At 49.6% G+C, this 25140-nt stretch overlaps 1 long non-coding RNA gene across 1 annotated transcript; it reads right to left on the bottom strand.

Annotated features, from left to right (window-relative positions):
- Positions 1 to 1055: 1055 nt before the first annotated feature.
- On the bottom strand, positions 1056 to 22607 carry LOC109143985. Its single transcript, XR_005601389.1, has 3 exons — positions 21499 to 22607; positions 8775 to 8907; positions 1056 to 2256 (listed from the first exon to the last, which is right to left on the bottom strand). It is a non-coding gene; the product is annotated as an uncharacterized LOC109143985 (long non-coding RNA).
- Positions 22608 to 25140: the final 2533 nt, after the last annotated feature.

The following is a 25140-nucleotide window of genomic DNA, read 5'->3' as shown; positions in this document are numbered from 1 at the left end:
CCACGAATTCCACGTTTATTTAATGCTCGACACATTTTTATATATTTATATAAATAAATATATATTTATATGCTCGACAATATTTTTATAACCCTGTCGGCACAGTAGGTTCTCCAAATCCCATTTAATCCCAGCGGTGCCAAGATCCAACAAATCCTTGGATTCCGGGTGCTGAGTGCTCAGGAAGCCCTGCAGGATGCACGGATTTAGCAAAATCCCATCTTTTAACTGCGAGAACTCCGAATTTCTCCCAGAGCAGCATTAGCAGGAACTGTCTCATTGCCAGTTGGATAATCCAGGCCTAAAATATTCCATAAAATGCAGAAAAGCTGGATTTAAACCCCCATCTTTGCTTATTTGGGGCAGAAATTGGGGGTCCCATCTCACACGGGGAGGGGTCAGGTTGGATGTGGACAAGGAATTTAAGATGAGAAATATTTGAAGGGAATAAGAAAAATCTGGGAAGCAGAAAAATATTCCTGAAGAGGAGAGCAGAGAGATGCAGGACTCGCTTCGTGGCTTCATCTTCTCATCCACGAGAGGGGGATTTTTCCTTAAATCCTGTTTTTTCCCACTGAAGGTGGCAGGAATTTCATCTCCATCAATCCTGGTCAAGACAGGACTCCCCATTGTATCAATGGATCAGGGGGGACTTTCTCACTCTCCAAAATTCCCTGACAGGAGGGCGGATCCAGGAGGGGATTGGGATCTTCTCCCAAGGAAAAGGGGGCAGGATAAGGGGAAACAGCCTCAGGAGAGGCTCCAGAGGAGATTTAGATTGGAAAATTGGAACAACCTCTTCATGGAATGTTTTTATTTTCATTTTTTAATTTTACTTTTACTTTTAATTTTATTTTTTATTTCATTATTCCTTTTTATTTTTATTTTTATTTTTCCTTTTTTTTATTTTACAATTTTGCCATTTTTAATTCTTATTTTTACAACTCTTTGCTCTTATTTTTACCATTTAACAGCCTATTTTTTTTTTATTTTTACAATTTTCTAATTTTTACCGTTTTACCATTTCTTATTTTTATTTTTCACCATTTTTTTCCTCTTGGAAATGCCCAGCCCAGAGCAGTGATGGAGTCCCCATCCCTGGGAGGACTTAAAATCCATGGGAATAAATCTCCGCCTGGTGGGACACAAAGTGTTTCCCATTTAAAGGCTGAGCTCCCACTCCAAGGTCTGGGGCCCTCCTCCAAATATTCCAGGGATCCAGGTGGATCTGCTGGAACTGGTTTCTAATTCCACCTTTGAGCAGGAAGCTGCTTTGCCCTTATATTTTTGTTTTCCTAATCCAGGGGATACATTTGTTCCTTGGAATAAAAATGTTTAGGCACAGGAAAGAAGAAATGTTTATTTCCATAACCTTTTCCAACTTTCCAGTAGGAAAACTGAACCCAAAAAAAACCCCTCGGTTCCAATTACTCTTTTAATTTGCTTTTTTCTTTTTTTTCTTTTTTTTTTTTTTTAATTAAAAGCATCAATTTTGGTGGTGTTTCCAAGAAAACTTGGTTACGAGGCTTTGTTCCCTGAAATGAAGGAATAAAGGAGTTGGAATCCGATTTTTAGGATTCAAAGGCTGCCAAAATGTCCCACAGCTGACACAATCCGGATTTTCCTCATTAACCACTTACGATTTCCTTGAGATCCAGACAGACCCGATGGGAGCCGCTCGACGCCAGCCAAAACCAGGAAAATCAGAGGGTGCTCAGTGAGGGGGTCAGGATTTGGATGAGAACTGAGGGGGAAAAACCTCGGGAAAACATCATCCATCCCTGTTGGAATGTGGAAGGATCCTGCTTCCCACTGCCCGGCTTTGGTCGTGGTTCATGTTCAATATTCCAACCATTTCCATGGTTTTCATCTCCATTCCGAGTTTTGGTGGAACCGTGACGTCACAACCTGGCTGTTAATCTCCATGGAATCCTGGAATTGTTTGGGTTGGAAGGGACCTTAAGGATCATCCAGTTGGCCACGGGCAGGGACATCTCCATGGAGATCAGGTTGCTCCAAGCCCATCCAGCCTGTTTCCAGTGCTGCTCTACCAACCCACAAAGAGAATTCCAGTCGTTATCCACTGGAAAATCGGCCATTCCAAGTGCGAGGGTTGTCATTCCCCTCTCCAGGCAGAGTTTTCCCTGAAACCACTGGATTCTGGGCAGCAATGTTGAAAAACTTGGATCTCATGTGGATCTCTTCCAGTCTGGAGAAGAGAAGCTTTGGGGTGACCTCGCTGTGATTTTCCAGGACCTGAGGGAGATACAAGAAAGATGGAGAGGGAATATTTCCGAGGATATGGAGGGACAGGACAAGGGAGAATGGATTCAAACTGACAGAGAGGAGGTTTCGATGGGATTTTGGGAAGGAATTCCTGGCTGGGAGGGTGGGGAGGGGCTGGAGTGGAATTCCCAGAGAAGCTGGGGCTGCCCCTGGATCCCTGGAAGTGTCCGAGGCCAGGTTGGACACTGGGGCTGGGAGCAGCCTGGGACAGTGGGAGGTGTCCCTGCCCATGGAATGAGATGATTGAAGTCCCTTCCATCCCAAACCATTCCATGATTCCATGACCTTGGAGCTGGACCCCCTTGCACAGGCAGGATTTACCACGTGCCTGTGGCCGAGGCGATCCCATTTTTCCCACCTGAGGATGGAGCACGCGGCCATAAATGGATGCAAATCCTCCTGGATCTTGCAGAATGCAAACACTGGGAATGCGCTAAGCTATTCCCGAGATAAATCAGTGAGGAGACGAGACACACACCCCAAATCCCCCTTCCCAAGCGGAAATTCCTCATTATCTCCCGGCTGGATTTGCAAATCTGGAAAAAACCAAACAAGGAATATCGCAGAGGACAAAACTCTCCGGCGTGAGGAGCAGCGCCAGGAATTCCTTCCTTCCTTCCGAAGGCAGTTGTGGATGTAAACCACTGGCAGCAGCTCGTTCCGAGCAATAACAGCTATGTCATGTTTCCTGGAACGCGGGCAGTGCGGAATATCGTTGGAAAAGGAAAATAAACACGGCTCCGCTCCGTGAATCACCGGCCATAAATTCTCACCGAGGAGAAAAAAACAACTCGCACAGCTCAGGGAGCTCACAACTCAGTGGTGTCCCGAGGGAATCAATATCCCACTTTTCCAAGCGGGGATAAACCTACCATGGGATAAAACAAGCCACGTCCTCCTCCAGTTTCTGAAGTGGGACAAATCTGACAGTCAGTCTGTTTGTTCTGGGTTTAAACTCCACTTTATTGGGTCCTTTTTCCTTTTCTTCCTCTTTTTTTCTCCCTCTTTTTTTTTTTTTTGAAGTTGCTTGCCTTGGAAGAAGGATGGCAACTCCCCCCCAAATCCCATAAAGGTGCCGTTCCCAGTGGCCAAAAATTCCATTTAATTTCTTCTAAAAATATTAAGGATCGAGTCTCAGTGGGTGAAAATAAACTGAGCCCAGGAGAAGCTCTCCAAACACACATCTCCCAGCTCCTGTAGGATCTGGGGGGAGAAATATGGAATCTTGGAGTGGTTTGGGTTGGAAGGGATCTTAAAGATCAGCTCGTTCCTATCCCCAGGACAGGAATGCAGCTGGAACCAAGAGAGTTGGGAATTTAACTGGAATCTCATGTTCTGCATTAGAAATAACCATGGAATTAGGGAATATCCTGAGTGATCCATCAGGATTATCCAGCCCAGCCCCTGGCCCTGCACGGACACCCCAAGAATCCCAGCCTGGGCATCCCTGGCAGCGCTGTCCCAACGCTCCTGGAACTCTGGATGAGCTGTGTCCATTCCCTGGGCAGCCTGGGCAGTGCCCAGCACCCTCTGGGGGAAGAACCTTTCCCTGATATCCAGCCTAAACCTCCCCTGGAACAGCTCCATAAATCCGGGGGAGTCTTCTGTCAAGTCATTCCAAGCATGTAAGACCCCCAAGGAGACTTTCATCCTGGTGGAAGGTGGAACCTGTCCAAGGTGGGAGTTTTTCTGGAGCAGCACAAGGATTATTCTGGTTCTCCAGCCTGGCCTTGGATTCATTCCAGCCAAGTCAGGACCAACCTGGATAATTACACTGGGAATTACATCCCTAAAACTCTCACCTGGCTTAAGAAGTAGAAAGAAAAAATCCTCAGAATGAGGAATTCCCCAAAGAAACTTCTGCCTGGAGGGATTTTTGGGAATTACATCCCTGCAAGTTAGAGCCCGGTGTCTTTATCCAACACCTGCACAACTGAACCTGATGTGGAGCCGGAGCTGAGGAAATTCCAGGAGGCTCCACATCCCTTTTGACACCCGACGCCCTCTGAAGCCATTCCAGCAGATTGGAGGAGTCCCGGAGGCTGGGATGGCTCTCCAGAGGGGTGGGAGAGATCCGTATCTCCCTCCTTCGGAGCGACAAATTGTTCACCTGGCGACGAGCAACAATGGAGGCTTTGAGGCCATCGGTGACCGAGGCACGGAAAAATTCCTTGCCGGACACTTCCCTCCTTTATATCCCTGCTAATCATCCCTCTGCTGTCAGCAGGGAATGTCATCAGCCTTCAGCAAGGCATCAAAGAGAGACAGAGCGATCCCTAATCCCGCTCCGCCCTTCCCAGCCGCATGAAAGGGAATGAGAGAAAACCTGGGAAAGGCCAGCGCGGAAATCCGGGAGCAGGGAATCCGGGATGAGAGGATGTTGCCTCTCTTCGGCTGCTGCCAGCCAGTTTTGATCTTGTCCTCGTTATTTATTTCTTGATTAACAAATTCCGTTCTGTCCCAGAGTTTTTGGGAAATGCTCCATCAAAACCGGCTCCCGATGGGAAACAGGGGTTTGGGATTCTGAGGTTTTGACTTGGGAATGCACCTGCTTCCTGTGAGGGGAAAGTAATAATTAAAAAAATATATTTTTAACTAATAATACGAGAAATGCATCATGGGAATATTTTTATAGGATCATGGAATGGTTTGGGGTGGAAGGGACCTTCAAGATCATCTAATTCCATGGGGAAGGGACACCTTCCACTATCCCAAGGGGCTCCAAGCCCCTCCAACCTGGCTTTTGTTCTGGACCTTGACTGATCCAGTGAAAATTCCAACATTCCTTTACCTCTCCCTGCTCCGAGTGGAAGGTTGGATTCGAGATTTCCCAGGAAAAATTCCAACCAGCACATCCATATTCCTGTAGCCCTGGCGTTCATGAGCCGTAAAGGAAACTTGGGAGACACCGGGATAAATCCCCGTTCCTCATGATCAATCATTTTAAATCATTAATCCATATTTTACCAAGGCAAAATTGATCGGGAATATCCCTTCCCGTTTTTTGCTTTTTGTTCCCCTTCTCCACTCCCTGCTCCTCTTTTCCAGTTGTATCCCAAACCAGATCCACAAAAAAACACCAGAAAGAACCAAAAAAACACCCCCCAAAAACCAAAATATAACCCCAAAGCGCTGCAATTTACTTCATTTTTTTCAGCAAAAATCCTCACTGGTGGGAGAAATCAGGATCTGCAAATTCCTTAAAAAATAGGAAAGGGGGTTAAAAAAAAAGGTTCTTCCAAAACCAGACATTTTAATGGAGGAAATTGGGAATATGAATCTTGGAATGATCCTTTTCAATAACTCGGTGAACTTCTGTAGCTGAATCACCCCCGGGATTTAGGAAGACAAAGATCCAGGAGTTATAGCTGATATTCCAGGTGGTTTTCCATGCCATTGAAAGGGAAACTCTGGAGCCCAGCTGGAAATGAGCTGATGCCTTTCCTGTGCACAAAAGCACAGAGAAAAGCCTAAATTTTAATTAATTTAAAATTAATTTTTAAATAATTTTAAATTAATTTTAAATTAATTTTAAATTAATTTAAAATCAGTTTTTAATTTAGCTTAGAAATAAATTAGTGGGAACAGAATTCCAGGATGGTTTGAGTTGGAAAGGACCTTTAGGATCATCCAGTTCTATAGGCAGAGACACATTCCACTAAAACCAGTATTAATTAATCACCCTCCAGGTTCTCAATTTGTTCAATTTCCCTTTTTTCATGGAAAATCCCAAAGCGTGGAATTCTCCCCTCGCTGGATTGTGTGCAGGGGAAACATTCGAAGGGAATGGGATTAAGGAAGTGGAGCTGGATCAGCTCCTGATTCGCCCTCCTCACACCTCAGTGTTACACAAGAATCCCACTGGTTTCCATCCCGGCAATTCCTTGGCTTCCCACTGTTTATATTCCACAGGACTCATTCCAAGAGTGGAGGTGGTGGTGTCGGGAGATGGAATTGCTCTGTTTTTCGGGAGCGGAATTCTCAGTGGGTCATTTACAGCTGTGCAATTCAGCTCCAAATTTTGGGAACTTTTTTAAAAGGAAGTCAACGGTCCGGGATCAGATTTGGGATGTGCAGTGGATGAGAACCAGAACCCCAAAATTCTGAGCAGAAATCCAGAAATCCTTCACTAGAAAGGGGTCTCCTGTCCTGGAGCCGAGGTGAGTATTCCCGGTGAGCTTCCAGGATGATCCTGGTGGATGGACACAGCTGTAACTTCTCCATCCCAGAGATCCATGGAGCAAAGTGATTTTCCTTAAGAAAATCATATCCCAGGAACGAAACCTGGAATGCTGTAAGGTCAGATGGCGACAGCTGTTTCATCCCAGGATTCCATGATCTTCTGAGGTGGATTTGGGAATACTCATCTCCTGGAGGTGTCATTCTCCGTTAAGCACAGGGAAGTATCAACAATTTATCGTAGAATCCCAGAATTCCAGAATGGTTTGGGTGGGAAGGGACCTTAAAGCCCATCCCATTCCACCCCTGCCATGGGCAGGGACACCTCCCATCATCCCAGGCTGCTCCAAGCCCCAATGTCCAGCCTGGCCTTGGGCACTGCCAGGGATCCAGGGGCAGCCCCAGCTGCTCTGGCAATTCCAGCCCAGCCCCTCCCCACCCTCCCAGCCAGCAATTCCCAGTTCCCAATCTCCCATCCAGCCCTGCCCTCTGGCACTGGGAAGCCATTCCCTGTGTCCTGTCCCTCCAGGCCTTGTCCCCAGTCCCTCTGCAGCTCTCCTGGAGCCCCTTTAGGCCCTGCAAGGGGCTCGGAGCTCTCCCTGTGTCCTTCCCTTCTCCAGGGGAACATTCCCAGCTCTTCCAGAGCAGAGGGACTCCAGCCCTTGGAGCATCTCCATGGATTCCTCTGGACTCTCTCCAGCAGCTCCACATCCTCCTGATGTTGGGATCCAGGGCTGGAGCAGCTCTGCAGGTGGGGTCTCACCTGAGTGGGACAGAGGGGCAGAATTCCCCCATTCCCTGCTTCCCACACCATTTGGGATGAGCTCAGCACATAGGGGGATTTTGGGCAGCACCTTCCTGGGATGCTCCCAATCCCTTCATCCCAGAGATTCTATAGATACCTGAGCCTTCCCTCATCAGGTGCTTTAGTGTCCCAAAGGACAAATGGGGTGAAGGAAATCCCAGCAGGGACAGCTGGCCGAGGTCACGGAGCACAGCAGGACACGCGTCCCTCTGTCCCAGCATCCCAGCAGGACACGTTCCACCACCAGCAGCTCCGTGTCTGCTCCCAGGGATTTGGGTTTCCAAATACGGCAAAGAGCCCGGCTTTTCCCTCCTGCCCATGGATCCCAAAATAGCTCATCAGACCAGACATCCCATTGGGAAAACTCCCGCTCCCAGCGTGGGGACGGAGCAGCCGCTTGCTGTGAGTCGTCACCACGAGCGAGGATCCTCTTCCGGGGCCCGGCTTTCCAGAGGCCCTCCCAGGCCCCATCTCCATCTTTCCTTGGGATCTGGGGCTTGTTGATCCCGGCAGCCCACCTGGGAACAGGCAGGAGTCCAGCCTGTTGACATGTTGACAGCAGATTGACATCTGCCTGGGAATTCCAGGACTCGGATTGCTCGGATTTCTCTCCCAGGGTGCTGATGGGAAAATCCATGCGGGATGCAAGGGCTGCTGAGGGAATGGGATGGCTCTGAGGGATGTCTTGAGAAGATTTCATTCCTGAGGGATTTCCTTGCTGCCACCTCCTCATCACAGAGCCACAAAGATGTGGGGGAAACGGAATTCTCTTGAGACCCAAGGGAATTGTGGGCAGAAGTCAGGAATCCCTTCCAGAGCCCAAAGGGGCTCCAGGAGAGCTGCAGAGGGACTGGGGACAAGGCCTGGAGGGACAGGACACAGGGAATGGCTTCCCAGTGCCAGAGGGCAGGGCTGGATGGGAGATTGGGAATTGGGAATTGCTGGCTGGGAGGGTGGGGAGGGGCTGGGCTGGAATTGCCAGAGCAGCTGGGGCTGCCCCTGGATCCCTGGCAGTGCCCAAGGCCAGGCTGGACGGAGCCTGGATAACCTTGGGATAGTGGGAGGTGTCCCTGCCATGGCATGGGGTGGGAAATAAATGATCCCTAAATCCCTTCCAACCCAACCCATTCCATGATTCCATGATTCAGTGATAACCCCCCCGCAGATCCTCCGGAAAACAGGAGCGAGACAAAGGAAAACTAAAAATTCCTCAGGAGAAAAGCGGATTCGCTGAGGGGAGGGAATGAATCCGGCTTATCCCCGATTTCCCTGACACCTCACTTTGGATTCGCTGGACATTTTAAGCCGGTCCTTTTGGCTCCCTCCGAACTCCAGGAAGTCAAAAAGAAAACCCTGGAATTGTGATGCTCCTACAAACAGATGAGGCAGATCAGCTCCTGAAGTACCCGTGTCCCTTGGCTCCGATTTTCCATGGATATCTGGGATGGATCCTCGGCAGGATGAAACCCACTCCATTTTCCATCAAAAATCATCATTTTCTCACCCGTTTTGGCAGGATTTGGCTTCATTAAAGAGTCTGAGACCCCAAGACAAGAGATTTCATGGCAAAATAGAATCCAGACACGGCTGTCCCGATGATTTTGCTCCTTCCTGCTCCAAAAGGTTTTCCAGAGTTCCTAAGGAATGACAGACAGGGTATTTAATAACTTGGATTCTGTGAAGGCAGCTGCTAAATGACATCACTGTTCCCCATCCCAAACGGAACCATTTGCTGTCACCACGGAGAAAAAAATGGGAATATTTCTGTTTATTCAGAACTGATCGGCAGAAAAACTGTGGGATTGAGGGGAGGCCCCTTCCTCATCCCAAAAATTCCAGGGCCATCTCCTCTATTCCTTTGTCTGTGGTGAGAATGGATCTGGTGAGGAATAAAAAGTGTTTTTCCTGAGCTCCTCACATTTTAGAGGGAAAGCGGGAAAAGGGAAAATGGGTTTCTTCGGAATATTTGAGCAGAAAATTCCAACATGGAAGGTTTTTCATTGGAGAGAAGTTGATGGGAGAACACAGCCGAAGTATTTCTTCCCATAAATACCTTTTTTTTTCATTCATACTTGCCAAAATTAAATAAAAATAAGAAAAATTCAGTATTTTCGGGGTAGAAAATGAAATCTTTCATGTTGATCCCAAAAAGCTGTCCCGAAACAAAGGATATTTTCCAAAGCCTTTTCCCTCCTCAGCCTTCGATCCATGCCCTCCCCCCCATGAGATCATCTTCCCCTCAGGAATGAGCCCAACTGGAAAAAGCAAACAGCAGCCGTAAAACGGTTGGGAATGGCGCTGGCACCGCAGCAGGAGCTGTTTTGTGGGCATTTTGTGGGATTCAGGAGCGACTCTGGATGGTCTCTGTGCTTCCCACACATACGGAAACTGGCGGGATCCATGGAGCCAGCTTTTCCCTCTGGCTCTCCCAGACGTCTGTGGTGTGATTTTGGATGGATTCCCACCCACAAACCCTTCCCCAGCCTGTCCATCCTTTGAGAGTTGCTCCCTTTCTCCCGCTGGGAAGTTTTCCAGATTCCTGAGGGTAAGGAGAACAACCGGACTCCATCAATGCTCCGTGAGGATCTGCATCCATATTTTTTCATGGAGAAAGCTTTTTATCAAACCCAGTGTCCAAAGCCATCCCTGCAGCTTGAGGAAGGAACGTGCCATGAATAATTCGGGTGCAAGTCAGGTTATCCTTGAAAAAAAGACCTTTTTCCCAATTTTCCACTGGATTCCATGAGATATCTCCCAGGGTGGAGTCCAGAGGAGAAACCTGATTAAAATCCTGAGGCGAGGGAAATGACCCACACTGCAGCACATCCTTCTGTCCTGAGGAACGTTTGCCCTGGAAAACAGATCCAGATCGGAAATAACCAAGTGAAGGTGTAGGAAAGAGAGCCGACACCCCTTCCTTCCAGAGCCTGGAACTGGAATTATCCTGGGGTTTATCCCCGGGGTATAAATACCTACAAATCCACACGTCCTTGTGCGGCCACGGGTGTGAGAAGATGGATGAGAAGATCGCAGGATCACAGGATCATTTTGGTTGGAAAAGAACCTCCAGGATCATGGAATCCAACTTGTGACTGAAGGTGGGTGAGGACATGGAAAAGGTGGATGAGAACATGGAGGAGATCACAGAGTCACAGGATCATGGGATCATTTCAGCTGGAAAAGACCTTCAGGATCATCAAGTTCAACCTGTGATGAAGATGGCTGAGAACATGGAGAAGGTGGATGAGAACATGGAGAAGGTGGATGAGAACGTGGAGAAGGTGGATGAGAATGTGGAGAAGGTGGCCAAGAACGTGGAGGACATCACAGAATCACAGGATCACAGAATCATGTCAATTGGAAAAGATCTCCAGGATCATGGAGTCCAACCTGTTATGAAGATGATGGCTGAGAACATGGAAAAGGTCGATGACAACACGGAGAAGGTGGATGAGGACATGGAAAAGGTGGATGAGAATACAGAGAAGGTGGATGAGAACACGGAGAAGGTGGATGAGAATACGGAAAAGGTGGATGAGAACATGGAGAAGGTGGAGGAGAACATGGAGAAGGTGGATGAGAACATGGAAAAGGTGGAGGAGAACGTGGAAAAGGTGGAGGAGAACATCACAGGATCACAGAATCATTTCAGTTGGAAAAGATCTCCAGGAACATGGAGTCCAACCTGTGATGAAGACGGCTGAGAACACGGAAAAGGTGGAGGAGAACATGGAGAAGGTGGATGAGAACATGGAGAAGGTGGATGAGGACATGGAGAAGGTGGATGAGGACATGGAGAAGGTGGATGAGGACATGGAGAAGGTGGATGAGAACGTGGAAAAGGTGGAGGAGAACATGGAAAAGGTGGATGAGAACGTGGAAAAGGTGGAGGAGAACATGGAGAAGGTGGATGAGGACATGGAGAAGGTGGATGAGAACATGGAGAAGGTGGAGGAGAACGTGGAAAAGGTGGAGGAGAACGTGGAAAAGGTGGAGGAGAACATGGAGAAGGTGGATGAGAACGTGGAGGAGATCACAGGATCACAGAATCATTTCAGGTTGAAAAGACCTCCAGGATCATGGAGTCCAAAATCTGAAGGGACAGATAAGTACAAGGAGAAGGTGTCAGAACTTCGAGGAGATCACAGAGTCACAGGATCATGAGATCATTTCGGCTGGAAAAGACCTCCAGGATCATCGAGTTCCACCTGTGATGAAGATGGCTGAGAACATGGAGAAGGTGGCTGAGAACATGGAAAACTTGGCTCTTGTTTTTCCCAACCCAACGTTGGTGTCACTCCCAAACCTCAAGATCACGGAGACGCCTTTCCAGAACATTCCCCCAGGCAGGACCAGTTTCCAACCAGGAAATTTAACCCCCAGCACTGCCAGTAGGAGTGAGCTCCTCCAAAGCCAGCCAGGTGTCCATGCTCCAAATGTCAGAGGAATTCGGACACCTGGCTCCAGGAAAAGTCACTCTGGGATCCCTGCTCCGCACGGGATTGGGAAGGTGTGATCCCAGGAGCAGGGCCAGGTCCGAGCTGGGTGCGGATCTAACTGTGGCTAAAGGGAAGTGTCTGTTGTCTTCAGGAAGGGCCTAATCCCGAAATTCCTGTCGGTGGTCTCATTCCCGTGTGTTTGGGGTCTGTCACAGAACCATGGAATATTCTGAGTTGGAGGGACCCACAAGGATCATCCAGTCCAACACGGACACCCCAACAATCCCACCCTGAGCATCCCTGGGAGCGTCGTCCAAACGCTCCTGGAGCTCTGGAAGCCTTGGGAATGTGCCCATTCCCTGGAGAGCTGTCCCAGTGCCCTACCACCTTCTGAGGGAAGAACCTTCTCCTAAAATCCAACCTAAACCTGGCACAGTCTGATAACAAAATGTGGGAGCTAAATTTTGGCTGGTCCTTGAACAGCTTCTGGCCTGGACGTGTGGATTGACTCCAAGGAGCTTCGATCCCGTTCCTCTGGGATGTGGGCCAGGGTGTTAACGGACCGTTGGAGCTGCGGCTCCCCAGGGACGGCTCTTCCAGGGACAGGTGGCTCCTGGAATGTTGTCACCAGGCCGCTGAAGCCAGCAGGGTTCAGCTGAGGGACCTTTGCCACCACCTAGAGAAGGAACTTCACCTCATCCTTCTTTTGTCCAGGGAAAACTGTGCAGGCAGCGACAACTTGGTGATGCCCTTCTCCCTGACAATTCCAGGCACCGGGAAAAGACGCAAGGAAAAGTAAGAAAACTGAAGGAAAATCAGAAAACTCGGAGGGAGCCCAAAGGAAGAGGCAGCCATGTTCCTCCTGCTCGATGTGAGAACCTCGACGGGTCCGCCTTGGATAATTATCCCACTTGCCTCCCGCATGCAGCACATCCCAATTCCAAGACTTTCCTGGCTGCGGGAACGTGCTGGGATCTTCTTTGGGACCAACCAGGCAGGGAAACAAAGCCGAGCTCCCGTTTTCCAAGAGATGCGGAAATTTCTACCCTTCGAAAAGCTCCCGAGATCAGCCGGACAGCCGGAGTCAAGGACAAGGAGCTGGAATCCGGAGGGAATTCCCGCAGGAGTGAACTCACAGGCTGTAAAGCAGCAAGCGCTTAAGGCCAGACCCCATAAATCCCCTAAATGAGATGCTGGTGACATTATAGACCCGGGTTGTTGGTTTTTCCAGCTGAGCTGCAGACCACAGCAGATGATTTATATTCCAGGAGTTGGGATGAAGGGGGGAGAGGGAGAATGGGATGGGGGGAGGGGAAAAGGGGAGTGACTGGTGGTGCTTAAATTCCTAATTAATTCTTTTCTTCGGGAAGGAGGAGAAAAAGGAAAGAGTGACTCGGTCTGGGTGCTGGGAAGGGAAAACTGCAAATTCAGAATGAGGGGGAAGAGGCAAAATTCCTCTTTCCAAGCTGCATCCAAAGCGGAGAGAGGCACCGGCTCTCCTGGGACGGGTAGGGCACAGGGAAGGAGAAAGGGAGGCAGTGCTAATTCCCAAATCCTGGGATTTCTGAGCATGATGCTCCCACCTCTCTCCCTTCTCACTCCAAGGCAGTGCTAATTCCCAAATCCTGGGATTTGCGAGCATGGTGCTCCCATTTCTTTCCCTTCTCACTCCAAGGCAGTGCTAATTCCCAAATCCTGGGATTTCTGAGCACAATATTCCCATCTTTTCCCCTCTCTCACTCCAACGCAGTGCTAATTCCCAAATCCTGGGATTTGCGAGCATGGTGCTCCCATTTCTTTCCCTTCTCACTCCAAGGCAGTGCTAATTCCCAAATCCTGGGATTTCTGAGCACAATATTCCCATCTTTTCCCCTCTCTCACTCCAACGCAGTGCTAATTCCCAAATCCTGGGATTTCTGAGCATGATGCTCCCATTTCTTTCCCTTCTCACTCCAAGGCAGTGCTAATTCCCAAATCCTGGGATTTCTGAGCACAATATTCCCATCTTTTCCCCTCTCTCACTCCAAGGCAGTGCTAATTCCCACATTTTGGGATACCTGAGCACAATATTCCCACCTCTTTCCACCAGCTCGCTCCAAGGCAGTGCTAATTCCCAAATCCTGGGATTTCTGAGCACGACATTCCCATCTCATCCCCCTCTCACTCCAAGGCTAATTCCCACATTCCGGAATTATAAAGTCAATTATTTGTCAAATTATCCAGGTGAGTTCCCCACCTCCAATGAGCTCGATTTCACCTGAGGCTGCAGCTGCTCCTCGCTATTCCCGACTTTTATCCACCCAGGCTTCCCTTTGGAGGAGTCGGATAACCCCCCACAAATCCTTGGGAAAGACTGACCCCTTCTGGGAAGCCAACCCGCAGCTGCTCAGGGAATCTGGAAACGCCTTTTGTGCCCTGGAATTTCCCCCGGGAGTTTCGGGCAGCAAAACCTTTGGCATTGGCCGTGAAACCTTTCCAAGGAGTTGTCTGGAATGTTTCCCTAGGGATGCTTTTTCCTCTTGGCTTCCACCAGTTAATTTTATATTCTCCCTCACATTCCCTGGTTTTTAAGTTCAGTGATGTTCCCTCAAATTACCCAGTTCTGCATCATCCTCCAGCTTCTCCTTCCTGCTTCTTCCCTAATATTCCAACCTTTTTCCTGGTTTTATTGGGCATAATCCCACATGTCCCGTGGGATTTTCTCCTGTTCCACGTTCCAGGACAGCCGGATCTGGGATAGAGCTGGGATATGCTGGGATTTGGGTGGGATCGGGTCCTTGGCCACACCAGTGACTGGTCATTGTCCTTTCCGGCCACTTTGGGGATATTCCCATGGATCAGGCTGGGCAGGAGCAGGATTTGGAGTTTATATCCAGCTCCCGGATTATTGGGCCGATATTCAGGGAGAATCAAATCCTTTGGTGAATTCCTGGCCTTGGAAGTTGTGCAATGGAGGATCCCTGAGCCGGGATTTTAGGAGAGACTTAGGCCCTTTGTGGATTTGCCTTCACAGGATTGACCACCAAAACCACGGAATTTTAGGATGATTCCATTTGGAAAAGACCCTTTAAACCATCAACTCAACATTCCCAAGTGTCTGAAGGATGTTTGGGAATCAAAGCATCCCCTGACCCTCCAGAACCACCTGATTTTTGCTCTCCAATACTATGAGGAGAAAATTCCAAGTGCTGCGTACATTCCCAGTCACGACTTGGATGATTTTCACACTTCCTGGATTTTAAAAACCTGGATTTGACCTTTCGTTGTCCCTTTTGGACACAAACTCTGCAGGGGGACAAGTGACTGGTCTTGGAATGTGCTCCCTCTCCAACTGGGAGCAATGCCAGCTTTTCCAGAGACTTTGGAAAAATCCACCACCTGCTAAGGCTTCTCCCAGGGCGGTCCTGGATAAAGATTCCCTCAGATCTGAGGGAATAAAACCTTTCAATCCAGTCCTACTCAGTGATGGAGTGGCTGTTTCTCCTGGCTGTGGAAAATCCCACTCCTTGAATCCTGGGACATTCCCATGTTGGTGCTCTCTCCATGGTCTGCTTCCATAGGGTGTGGAAAAGCTTTTCCTTCTCTCAGGGTTTCATTTCCCCATCGTTTTATTTATGGGTTAAACGCGAGTGGTGTGTCCAGGATATCCCCTGACTCCGGGATTTCACTCCTTATCCCAGAATTATCAAATCCCAGAGTGGTTCGGGTTGGAAGAAGCTTCAAGCTCATCCTGTTCCACCCCTTGGATGGACAGGGACACCTCCCACTAGCCCAGGTGGATCCAAGCCCCATCCAACTTGGCCCTGGACACTTCCAGGGATCCAGGGGCATCCACAGCTTCTCCAAGGCCTCACAGGGAGGAATTTCCTCCCAACTTCCAACCGAAATCTTCCCTCTTTTCATTTAAAACCATTCCCACTTTTCCTTTCAGCACCTGCCTGTGTAAAAGTCCCTCTCCCTCTTTTTCTAAGCCCCCTTTAAGCATGGGAAGACCACAAATCTCCCTGGAGATTCCTAATTCCATCTGTTCCCTCCAGCTCTCAAATCCATGGAGATCCTTAACTCCAACTGGAATTTCTGGCCAAATGAGGAATTATCACCCACCGGAATCAAAAATCAGAAGGAGAGGGGGGAGTTTGTGGTTGATCCAAGGGGAATAAGAGGATAAGGAACCACCCAGGATCATCTCCATGATCCCTCCAGGAGCTCAGGGAATTCCAGGAGCATCGGACAAAGCCCCTCAGAGGTCACAGGTGATGGGGCGGGATAAATGGAATGCAATTTTTCCCTGCATGGAAAACAAAGCTCCATGAAAAGTGGCTTTTTTCACATTATTGATACGAAAGCACCAGAAGTTAATTAAAACCAAAGGTAATTAACGCCAGATGCAAGAAAGGATTTTTGTTGCCAAGACTCCCTGCATGACTCCCAGGGAGACTCCAGGTGACTGGGAACATTCCCAGAGCGATTTTCTGGGATCATTAGTGGGGCTGGAGAGGCACAGCCGTAAACTGGGAGCAGGTTCTGCTGAGGCGCACGGCCTTTAACTCCTCTGGAAGGTAATGGGAGCCGTAAATCTCCGTATTCCCGGGAATGCCGGGGGGATCCAGCAGCCTCCCTTTGATCCATGACATCGAGGGAAGAGAAGGCAATTCATCCACCAGGATCTGGGAGACCTGAGCCTCACGAAATGGGAATTATGCGCAGGAATATGAGGGCTGAAAAGTCAGCTTCTGGTCTGAAGAGCTTTGGTGGGAACCTTGAGGAATGGCACAGGATTCCAGGGATTTGCACCTCCAGCAGCAGAGCCTGGAGTTGCGGATCTCCAATCCCTGAGCTTGTCCACAGCTGTTCTCTTTCCTTTCTGAATATTCCAAGTGTTTCACAGAGGACACGGGATGTTCCTAAGGAACCACAGCACCGGGCTGGCCTGGGGTCATCCAGGTGGGAAATTCATGTCTGGAATGACCCCCATGTGCAACGATTCCCATTCCAGGCCTGTGGTGATCCAGGTGTGAAATCCAAGGCTGGAATAACCTCCATGCACAGTGATTCCTATTCCAGGCCTGGAGTGATCCAGGTATGAGATCCAAGGCTGGAATGGTCTCCATGTGCAATAATTCCCATTCCAGGTCTGGAGTGATCCAGGTGTGAAATCCAAGGCTGGAATAACCTCCATGTGCAATGATTCCCATTCCAGGTCTTGGAGATCCAGGTAGGAAATCCACGTCTGGAATGACCCCCATGTGCAAGGATTCCCATTCCAGGCCTGGAGTGATCCAGGTATGAGATCCAAGGCTGGAATGGTCTCCATGTGCAATAATTCCCATTCCAGGTCTGGAGTGATCCAGGTGTGAAATCCATGTCTGGAATGACCTCCATGTGCAATGATTCCCATTCCAAGTCTGTGGTGATCCAGGTGTGAAATCCATGTCTGGAATGACCTCCATGTGCAATGATTCCCATTCCAGGCCTGTGGTGACCCCGGCCTCCCTGACCTTAAACTGGGGCTGCTCATCTTCTCCAGAGGGGTTGGATCATGAAAATTAATTAAAACGTGGCTCATTTTCCCTAATATTAATTAATATTTACCTGATATGAAATTAAACTGCTCAGGGAAGAAAAGTAGGAAGCAACCCAGAGTCGGGAATTGTTCACGGACACTTCCACCCTCCCCCGTAAAATCTATCCTAATTCTTGAAAATCCTGCTTTAGATGCTTCTGCAATTATTTAAAAGCTCGTTTAGCCCAAATTAATTGCATTAATTTATTCACCTAAGCTTGGCTCACTTAGGAGCAGCTCAAAGATGAGTTTTCCGGCGCCATCCACTGAGCTGGACACCGGGATTTCCATTCTCCTGGAGAATCGGGACAGTTTAAAACCCCCAAATCTGAGACCTTCTGGCATTTCCCACTCTCCTGGACAACCATCCCTAAACATTCCTGGTGTAACAGCTCCTGCCTCTGGCAACAGGAGCATTCCCGGGATTTCCTCCGAATCATTGCCTTCAAATGGAGCCCATCCCTGGAAGGAACTTCCAGCTTTTCTGGGCACGGAGCAGGAGCTCCTGAGCCATCTGCAAATGCAGGCTGGTTCCGAGCTCAGCGCCTCTCCGAGCTATCTCCATCTAATTCCCAGCCTTTTCCCCACTTCTGGAATCACCCACATTCCCCAGTGCCCACTTCCAGGAGCCATAAATGGGTTTGTGCCTCCGTTTGTTTTTCCCATGTCCCAAATTTTTCCCCATTGGGGTCAAGATCCATTTTTATCCATCCTTTATTAAATATCGAGCAGCCTTTAAGCTCCCAAAATTCCCTTCTGTGCTCAAGCCCAAGGAAAAAATTCCACGTAACCTTCATTCCTCCACATTTTTCCAGGCAACTTTTCCACTTTATCCATGTTCCCTACCAAACTGGATGAGTTTTTCCCATAAAAACCCCAAAGAGGGTCAGCCTTGATAAACTTTAAATTTCTTTCATTTTTTTCAAGGAGTTCTTTCTTTTCTGAATATTCCCAGAACATTCCCATGAACAGGAATGCTTTTGTTAAGTTTTTATTATTTCCAAGCTCCCCCAATTTTCAGGATAAATCATTTTTCCCATGGTTCTCCCTTGCTGGCTCCCTTTGGAATTGTTTTGCTTTCTGAAAAGCTCGAGGCTTTTTCTCCTGGAGTTTTAATCCTCTTTTATGAAGTTTTGGATGTTTGCACATTCCCGGGACTTGCACCATTATTTCCTCCTTGGAGAACAAGCCACGCTTTCCCTTTTTGGACACCGCCAGTGCCAACATCGGGATTTTTCACACTGGGAAAGCAGCCAGGATTTGGGATTTGGAGAAAGGAGCATCAGGTACTGCAAGGATGAGATTTGTGAGTCGAGAAATTCCGCTGAAATTCCATTTCTTACAGCGTGGCAGCAAAAAAATTCCTTTCCTGAGTTGAAAATTTCTTCTCTCCTTTAGGTTTTTTTTTTCCCCGTTTCCTTGGCATTCCCGAATCCACCCCTTCATTCCTAATTCCACCCAAACCAACCCTGTTCAAACCTCGTGAAACTTCAGCCTTAATGAGGAGGGCTTGGGCATTCCACCCTTTCTTCTGGAATGACATTTCCTGCATATTCTTTTGCATCCATCCCAAAAGATCGATGAGCTTTCCCTAAAAAGAACGCCCTGAGAATGGCTGATGGAATTCAGGTGTTCGACCTAAACATGGGAACAATCATGGAATTGTTGAGGTCGGAAAAGCCTTTAAGACCTTTGGGTCCGATCATCCAGTGCTGCTGAGGCCACCACAAATCCCCAAGTGCCACATCCACATGGATTTCCAATCCTTCTGGGAATGGGGATTCCCGGATTGGGCAGCTGTGCTGGGGCTGGACAACCTTTTCCAAATTTCCCTTCTAGGGAATAGTCCATGAGAATATTCCCTAAAATCCAACCTAAATGTCCCCTTGAGGCCGTTCCCTCTGCTCCTGTCCCTGTTCCCTGCGAGCAGAGCCCGACCCCCCCGGCTGCCCCCTCCTGTCAGGGACTTGTGCAGAGCCAGGAAGTTCTTCCTGAGCCTCCTCTTCTCCAGGATGAACATTCCCAACTTCCTCAGGAATTCTCCAGCCCCTTCCCAGCTCCATTCCTGTCCCTGGACACGCTGGTGGACACTGGAGGTCCTGCTCCTTCCCGCCTCTCCCATTCCTTCATTGCCTCAAGAAGGACCACGCTGTGTTTGTGGAAAATATTCCGGTTCCACTTTTCCAAGTCCTGCAATTCCATTGGTTTGTCCCTCTCTTCAGTACTCCTAAGGTTGTCTCTTTTTTAGCATTTTTAGCAACAAAAATCCAAGATTTTGGATTTCAGTGGTAGCATTCCCAAAACTTCCTTGGCGATTGCACCAGCCTCCCAAAACAATCTGAGGTTTTCCTTGGATTCTCAGAGTTGGAATTTTCCCAGAAAAAAAGAACAAAGAGAAACATCAATATTCCAACCTTTTTTGTAAAAAAAGGGGGAAATTCCGTTTGTTTCGTGTTTGCTTTGTCGTCCCTGCCCTGTTTGGGATCCCGAGGGTTTGAAGTGCTCCAAGCCTTGCTTATCTCGGAACGTGCGGTCCCAGGGATTTCGATGGGAATGCTGATGCTCCCCCACGAGCTTGGAAACGCTCGGATGGAACAAAGATAAAGGGAAAATCAAAGGGATCGAGGAGGAATTCTGCTGTCTGCAAAGGGCTTCAGGACCTTCCACCCCCTGCCACCCGCACGCCCATTGAAATGGAAACTTTTATTCCCATTTCCCACTTTTTAATCCCCTTTTCCTCTGCCAAAATTGAGGGGAATTTTCTTTCTGCTTTTGTTTCATTTTTGGTTTGGTTTGGGGGTTTTTCGTTTGTTTGTTTGGGGTTTTTGTATTTCTTTCAATGAGGTTAAACTTCCGGAATTTTTATGGATTAAGGCCTGGCTTCAGGAATGTCATTCCCAATTTTTTTTCATTCTAAGGAAGCTGCAGCAAAATGTGCTGGGGAAAGGTTTGGATCAGATTTAATCCCTGATGACTGGGAGAGGGTGGTCAGGCACTGGAAGAGATTCCCCAGGGAATGGGCACATTCCCAAGGCTGCCAGAGCTCCAGGAATGTTTGGACGACGCTCCCAGGGATGCTCAGGGTGGGATTGTTGGGGTGTCCATGTTGGACTGGATGATCCCTGTGTGTCCCTCTACCTCAGGATATTCCATAGTTCCATGTTTCCACAGTTCCAGGATTCCATGACTCCAGGATTCCATGACAATCATGTTCCCATTCAGTTTCTAACTCACAATCCCTGGGCGCAGCCACGCTGAGATATTTCGGGAAGTTGTTCATTTCCAGCCCTGCGTGTGGCTGGATTGACTTTGGATCCCTTTGGATGCACAAAGCCGGAACTGAACACAAAGCCAAAGCCTGGAATATTGTCCTTCCCTTATCCAATGCCGTGCTTGTTCCAAAGGAGTTTTTTTTTTCCTTTAACTTTCTTCAATTTGGAACAATACAAAAACGGCGCTGCTGGTTCAGAAGCCTTTTGTGTATCCAGGGGGAATTCCACCCTGGCATAATTCCCATAATTCCCACCTCAAGGAGGGCAAAACGAGAGAAGAACAGAATTCCTACACCTCACTGCATCTCCTGCAGGCACGGGGTTCTCATCCGAGGAGTTACAGGTGATGGGACAAATCCAGAGGAGGTCACGGAGCTGCTCCCAGGGCTGGAGCCAGGCTGGGAGAGCTGGGAATGTTCCCCTGGAGAAGGGAAGGACACAGGGAGAGCTCCGAGCCCCTTGCAGGGCCTAAAGGGGCTCCAGGAGAGCTGCAGAGGGACTGGGGACAAGGCCTGGAGGGACAGGAGCCAGGGAATGGCTTCCCAGTGCCGGAGGGCAGGGCTGGATGGGAGATTGGGAATTGGGAATTGCTGGCTGGGAGGGTGGGGAGGGGCTGGGCTGGAATTGCCAGAGCAGCTGGGGCTGCCCCTGGATCCCTGGCAGTGCCCAAGGCCAGGCTGGACATTGGGGCTGGAGCAGCCTGGGACAGTGGGAGGTGTCCCTGCCCATCCAGGGGTGGGATGGGATGGGCTTTAAGGTCTCTTCCCACCCAAACAATTCCATGATTCCCTGAGCAGATTAAAGTCTCCTCTGGCTGCCGCTGACATTTTAATCAGATGAAATCCCAAATGTTGGGGATATGGGATGTAATCAGCCTTTAACCCCTTCACCAAGGGCTCCCTGAGGTATCCATAGGGAATTTTAAGGAAAGGACTTTGTGCTGCTCATACTCACCAACTGATGGATCCGAGGAGGAGCCGGATCTTTTCCATCCTCAGCCAAAAGTCTGGACGGCCGCAGGGATTTTAGCAAATCGTTTGTGCCAAGGAATGTTCCCGGACACTCCACTCCAGCTCAATCCCAGCAAACTGTGAGAACAATCCATGGCACCGCTTTCCTCTCGGTCAACAATCCCCTCCACAAACCATTCCTGGAAAATCTTCGGGAATTTGTTGCTCCTGCCTCCAGGGGATCCAGGTGTGTGTACAAGCAAAGAAAACAATGGACTTGATTGGGACGGAACATTTTTATTTAATTAAGCTTAATTAAAGGGTGGGGCTCTGTGCCTGCTCCATTAATCTGATTAAAGCAGGCTGGAATTTTGGGAATAGGGGCCAGTGCAGGTGTGAGCGTGTGAGGCCGGCATTGGAACAGGCACCGGGATGAGGAAAACATCCCCTTTCCTGTCAGGATATCGCTGCCAAACATTTCTGCTCACGGCAGCTCCGAAAGCCAAACAAGGCCCGAAAACCACAACAAAGATGGAAAAATCCTTTGGGATAAAGGCAAAGATCAAAAGGAAGGGATGTGAGGAATCATTAGCAACGGAAGTATTGAGGATGGATCGATGGGAGATGATGGAGGGCTACCAAATCCAGGGAAAAGACAAAGGGAAAAGGGATTGGCCGTTCCTGGTTCCAGTGGGAGAACCGGAGAGGCTCAAGTGAAATCAGCAATTGGAGTACCCAGCACAAATTCCTTGCCAAAGAATCCATGGATGCCTGACACCAGCAGGATTCCAAAAGCAGATGGATCTACAGCTCTCCCACCTCCGGACATGGATTATTTGGGAGAAGAGCAATGGCCACCTGCCCTGTTCCATTCCCACTTCCAGGAGGCAGCAGGCAAGCAAGGAGGGGCTTTGGGCTGGCCCAGTGTGGCCACTCCATGGTCAGACATGGATTTGGGCAGAGAAATCCGTGCCAGGGTCTGGATTCCAGGACATGAAATTCCAGTCACTCATCCCGGGTGCTCCCCACTCCTCTCCAAGGCTGGAGAGGGACTGGGGACAAGGGAACACAGGGAATGGCTTCCCAGTGCCAGAGGGCAGCGATGGATGGGAGATTGGGAATTGGGAATTGCTGGCTGGGAGGGTGGGGAGGGGCTGGCACAGGGTGCTCAGAGAAATTGGGATTCCTCATCCCAGAAAATGTCCAAGGCCAGGCTGGACGGGGCTGGGAGCATCCTGGGATAGGGGAAGGTGTCCCTGGTTGGAGCAAGATGATCTCTAAGGGTCCTTCCAACACAAACTTGGAATTCTGGGATTCTGTGACAGTTCCTATCCCACTAGGAATAACATTTCCCTCTCAGCCATCCGATCTTCCGAGCTGCTGGTTTGGGGTGACGCCGCAGAGATCCCAGTTCCCATTCGCTCCAGCTCCTCCATTCCTCCCCCTGCAGACGGACAGGGTGGATTTGACCTCCTGGGAGCACAGGAGAGCTCAGGGAGAACCTGGGATCAGCACAGTCGGCATCTTCCCTGGTCGCCCTTTTCCCTCTCTGGATGAGGTCGAAGCCTGGAGGGGAAAAGGCTCCCGGAGCTCTCCATGGAGCCATCCAGCCTTCCCACCTTTTATCTGGAGAACGCGAGCGCTTCGTGGCGAACGCCGGCCACAATTCCCCATTTTGCCGCCGTCGTTCCGGCCGACGCGGAACTCCCTGGATTTCTACTTCCCATTTATTAGATTCCATTCGAAAGGCAAACAGAGCAACTCCCCTTCGGAAAGGCTTCCTTTCCCTCTTCCCTTTTAACGGACCATTTTTCCGAGGTAAAACTTTTCATGCGCCAGCCAAACACCAGCATTAATTAGATTAATTAGCAGGGGGAGCCGTTAATGAGGCGGGTTGGTTTTTTTTTTTTCCGAGGGCTATAAAGCAGAAACGAAACAAAACTCACTTTCTGCTCCCAGACAAGCGTGCGTGTGTTTATATATTCCCGAATTCCTGCCAGCTCTGCTCCTTTTTTCTCCTTTCCAAGCCCTCCGAGCCATAACCCCGGGGATGAGAGAGCCCTTTCTGTTTATCCCTGTTTTCCTTCCAATCAGGAACGAGCTCCAAGGGCATTATTTTAACGAGGCCCTCGTAATCCTTTAACGGGGCTTGTTGAAAATAAGACCCAGCGCTGCCAGGCACCGGGCAGCCAAAAGCTGCTTAGTGCCAAACTCCTTGGCACCGGAGAAGCTGGGAATTGGCTCCGTTTTCCTGCCGGTTTCTGTCGGAACATTCACTTTCCTGGGAGCCCAAAATGGTGGGGGGGGAGTTCAGACAACACCTGGAATGCGCTCAAGGAGTGACCAGGATAAAACTTTCTCTGTCTGATTCCAGGATGGGATGAGCCGGCAGGAATTGGAGGATGTCGGTGCTACAGGGATGGAATTTTTCCCTGGAATCCCACAAAGATGCGGATCCCAGATCCCAGCGGAAAAATTCAAGGTGCCCACGCTGCTCTCCGTGGAGAAACAGCTGAAAGCACAAAGCGTGAAAGTCCTAAACCAGAGAGAAATGAAAGGACATCAAACTCGGTATTAAACGTGATCCTAGGAGGGGCTCAGGCAAGTTTTGTTGGAAAAATGAGGATCCAAAGGAAATGTGGCCGGGAGATCCAGGAGGGAATTCTGCCCCTGTGTCCCCTCAGGTGAGGCCCCACCTGCAGAGCTGCCCCAGCCCTGGATCCAGCACGGGAAGGAGCTGGAGCTGCTGGAGAGAGCCCAGAGGAGGCTCCAGGGGGATCCGAGGGATGGAGCAGCTCTGCTGGGAGGAAAGGCTGGGAGAGCTGGGAATGTTCAGCCTGGAGAGGAGAAGCTCTGGGGTGACCTCAGTGTGGCCTTGCAGGGCCTGAAGGAGCTGCAGGAAACCTGGAGAGAGACTTTGGACAAGGCCTGGAGGGACAGGAGCCAGGGAATGGCTTCCCAGTGCCAGAGGGCAGGGCTGGATGGGAGATTGGGAATTGGGAATTGCTGGCTGGGAGGGTGGGGAGGGGCTGGGCTGGAATTGCCAGAGCAGCTGTGGCTGCCCCTGGATCCCTGGCAGTGCCCAAGGCCAGGCTGGACACTGGGGCTGGAGCAGCCTGGGATGGTGGAAGGTGTCCAGGGTGGATTTTCCCCTTCCCAACAGCTCCAGTGGTCGTTAGCCGATATTCTCCCTGCGATCCTGGATTTTCCTCACCTCCACCCTTCCAAATTTGAGCCAAAAATCCAAACCTGTCCTCACCTTGCCCTGGCTGCTCACAGCCCTGAGCCAGGGAGCTGCCGAATCCGCCTGATCCTCTAAATCCAAAGGAAAAGCATCCCTGAGGGCCGGACGAAGCCCTCGATCGATGCCATCCCACACGGATAACGAGGAGTGCTGAGAAAGCTTTGACAAAACCCAGATAAGCTCCCCTGGCCGCTTCCCCTCTGCCGGGAGCTCATCCCAGCGCTCACATTTTCCATCGGGAAAAAGGGCAACGGGAAGGAGCCACGTGGGAAAAACAAACAAAGCCTGGAGATAAGGGAAAGTGATAAGGGAGGGACTCCACCGCTCTTCCCTGCTCCTTTCATCCTCTCCGTTTCCTGCCCTCCCACCTGTACTTCAGGGGACAGTGGAGCTGTTATTCAT

This window comes from Corvus cornix, chromosome 2 (assembly GCF_000738735.6).
Source record: "Corvus cornix cornix isolate S_Up_H32 chromosome 2, ASM73873v5, whole genome shotgun sequence".
Taxonomy (NCBI): domain Eukaryota; kingdom Metazoa; phylum Chordata; class Aves; order Passeriformes; family Corvidae; genus Corvus; species Corvus cornix.
The sequence above is the reverse complement of the archived record's forward strand: the minus strand, read 5'-3'. Positions and strand labels throughout refer to the sequence as shown.